The sequence below is a fragment of the Capra hircus genome, chromosome 2 (assembly GCF_001704415.2).
Source record: "Capra hircus breed San Clemente chromosome 2, ASM170441v1, whole genome shotgun sequence".
Classification (NCBI taxonomy): Eukaryota; Metazoa; Chordata; class Mammalia; order Artiodactyla; family Bovidae; genus Capra; species Capra hircus.
The window spans coordinates 9823911-9827633 of record NC_030809.1 but is presented as its reverse complement, the minus strand read 5'-3'; the positions used below and the strand labels follow the sequence as shown (position 1 = coordinate 9827633).

Here is a 3723-nt window from a genome sequence, read left to right as displayed (position 1 = left end):
GTGTTTGTGTGTGTGTGTGTGTGTCTGGGTCTTTACAGTGTGTGTGTGTCTCTGGGCCTTTACAATGTATGTGTGTGTGTATGTGTCTGGGTCTTTACAATGTGTATGTGTGTGTGTATGAGTGTGTATCTGGGTCTTTACAATGTGTGTGTGTGTGTGTGTGTGTGTGTGTGTGTATCTGGGTCTTTACAGTGTGTGTGTCCCCTAAGTTTTTATTCCTATGGAATTCAGGTTTGTATTGGTCTTCGGTTTGTTGGGTTGCCATTTCCCACTGTCGCTATTAGACATGGGAGATCTGAGAGGTGCTCAGTCGGCCCTCTGGATTCTAGACGTGGCCTTCCTGCCCACCCTCCCTTTTCTAGATTCATCACCCTACCTGGTACACTTGATCCGCTCTCCACATTTGAGTTAAGCAATACACAGAGCTCAAAATGACCAGAAGGAAGACTCTACTTGTGACTTCAAGGAACCACAGCTGTGATCCTTCCAGGCCCACTGAGCGCTAAGTCGAGAGAGGGAAAGCAAAAATTCCTCCAGGAGGTTATTTGGAATCACAGAAGAGCCACCCTCACTTCCACTGCTTGGTCCCTGGGCCTCTGCATTCAGATTGTGAGAGAGGCGGAGCCACAGATTTTAAACTTACACTGCATCCCGCATGTCAAGAACCAAGTTGCGGTCTCCCAGCTGGCGCTGGAGGTCTCTCTAGTGAGTCAGCTGCTTCTGAGCCATGGACACATTGTGTGTCCAATGCTTCCATGAGCGAGACCATTGCTCTGCGTCCTTCACCGAAAAAGGGAAATAGGCTATGTGTGGGATAGCAGAGTGATGAACAAGCAAGTACAAAAATGACGAGGCTGGCAGAAGCACTACAGGCGGGGAAGGCAAGTCCATAGCAGGAATGCACACTTATTACCACGTGCTGGTAGATAACCGATCCTTTATGAAGCAAGGGGGCAGTGCACTCAACCTACCAATAGACAGCTAGCTGGTCCCTGGAGGGTGGTGGTTCTCAGATTTTTTGGTGTCGGGATCTTTTTACATTCTTTACAATTATCGAAAGGTTATACTCTAAACAATTGTAAACGGTTTTTGTTTATGTGGGTTATATCTATTTTACTGGGTTAGAAGTTACAGCGCTAAACTATTTAAAACTAATAAACTCATTACACAGTAACATAACATTTTAATGAAAATAACTTTTTGAAAACAAAAATTGTGAAAAGAGTGCCATGATTTGACATGTTTGCAAATCTCTCTCTTTTTTCACCATGCTCTGAGGCACGTGGGATCTTAGTTCCCCAGCCAGGGATTGAACCCATGCCCCATGCAGTGGAAGTACAGAGTCCTAACCACTTGACATCCAGGGAAGTCCCTGCGGATCTCTTTAGAACCTGGCTTAATAAGAAACAGCTAGATTCTCAGATCTGCTTCAGCATTCCGTCTGTTGAATACACGCTGGGTAGCCTCTGGAATATTTCACTATACACTCATGAAAGAAAAAGGCAAAGACTGTCTTAGTATTAACAAAGCAGATCTGACCTCATAGAACCCATGGAAGAGTCTTCCTGGTCCACACTTTGAGAACCATCGCCCCAGGGAATAGTTCCAAACAAGAAGCTCAGCTGGGTCTTTGCTGATGGCAGCTTGAGCACTCAGCAGTACCCACTGCCTGATCAGATTTGGTGAGGGAAATCTGTTGTGTCTATGTGTTCCGATTTTATATGCTGCTGAAATAAATTACCAAAAACCTAGTGGCTTAAAACAACACAAGTTTATTATCTTACAGTTTGGGAGGTCATAAGCCTAAAATGAGTCTAACTGGGCTAAAATCAAGGGCTTCCCAAGTGGCTCTAGTGGTAAAGAACCTGCCTGCCAATGCAGGAGACAGAACAGACGTGAGTCCGACCTCTGGGTAGGAAAGACCCCCTGGAGGAAGGCATGGCAATCCACTCCAGTACTGTGCCCTGGAGAGTCCCATGGACAGAGGAGGCTGGTGGGCTATGGTCCATAGAGTCTCACAGAGCTGGACACAACTGAAGTGACAGCACGGGCTAAAATCAAGGTGTCAGCAAGGCTGCAGTCCTTTCTGGAGTCTAGAGGAGAATCTGCTTTCTTGCCTTTTCCAGCATCTAGAGGCTGCCTGCATTCCCTGGCTTGTTCCCTCCTTCCATCTTTAAAACCAGCCATGGCCAGGAGACTCTCACCTCACTCCACCCTGCCTCTGCCTCCGCCTCTGCCTCCGGCTTCCACATTTAAGGGCTCTTGGGATGACACTGGGTCCATCTAGATAATTCAGGAGAATCTCTCTCTCTCTCTTTTTTTAATTTTTCTGGCTAGAGGCTTATTCAACCCAAAACAATCTCTTTCAACTTTATTGAGGTGGCTGACCACGTCCACGACCAAATCCACCTCTAAATTGGAATTCAGTTGCTAACCCAGCCTCAGCCGGCACCAGGGGGCACGGTGCTGTCTGTAGGTGTCTCTGCTGGCTTCTCCTCATGTGAGTCTTGCGGGTCGCTCTCCCCCCAGACCTTTGGGCCGCGGCCGGCCAGTCTCAGGATGGCTGCAGCGCGGGGTTGGCAGGCACGATCTCAAGGAGCCGGTGGAGGTAATCGCAGAGATACTGGATGCCCTCATTGGTGAGGTACCAGCAGAAGTGTCTCCAGGCAAACTGTTCCTTCACATAGCCTCGCAATTTGAGAGACAGCATGGCTTTCATGATGTGAAGATGAGGCACGTTCTTGTCTCCCAGCTCTGGGTGCTTGGGCATCCTTCTTGGCCACCATCACCCCCTCCTTAAAAAGGAGTTCATAAATGGCAATCTGATTTTTCTTGGGCATCAGCATAGAACGGCTGCTGCTGCGTCCAGGGCCTGAGCTGGAAAGGCGAGAATCTCCCTATTTTTAAGGTCGGCTGATTAGCGACTTCAATTCTTTCTGCCTACCTTAAACTCCAATACTTAAACTCCAATACTTTGGCCACCTGATGTGAAGAACTGACTCATTGGAAAAGACCCTGATGCTGGGAAAGATTGAAGGAAGGAGGAGAACGGGACGACAAAGGATGAGATAGTTGGATGGCATCACCAACTCAACGGACATGAGTTTGAGTAAACTCCGGGAGTTGGTGATGGACAGGGAGGCCTGGCGTGCTACAGTCCGTGGGGTCTCAAAGAGACGGATACGACTGAGCGACCGAACTGAACCTTAATTTACCCTTTGCCCTATAAAATATGTTCACAAATCGTAATCCTAATTAGGATCCTCATCCTCGATTAGGCTGTGGACATCCCTTAATTTTTTGACTGTGCTGGGTCTTCATTGCTGCACATGGACTTTCTCTAGCTGCAGCAAGCGGGGGCTACTCTGTGTTGAGGAGCTTGAGCTTCTCATTGCCGCGGCTTCTCTTGTGGAGCACGGGCTCTAGAGTGTGTGCTCAGTAGTTGTGGTGCCTGGGCTTAGTTGCCCTGTAGTGTGTGGAGCCTTCCAGAACCAAGGATCAAACCCATGTCCCCTACATTGGCAGGCAGATTCTTAACCACTGGACCACCAGGGAAGTCCAGGACGTGGACCTCTATGGCGGGTCATTATTTGTCTACCACACTATGAATGGCCTCTATCCCTGCCACACTGGCCACTCTCTGTATGGGCCCACTGAACCAGAACCAGAGTAGTTGGGAAAGGAAGCTGACATCAACAGATTAGGTAATCTTGTCCACCTGAC

The 3723-nt window shown here is 48.4% G+C and overlaps 1 pseudogene; it reads right to left on the bottom strand.

Annotated features, from left to right (window-relative positions):
* Positions 2367 to 2861, bottom strand: LOC102187634 (annotated as a pseudogene).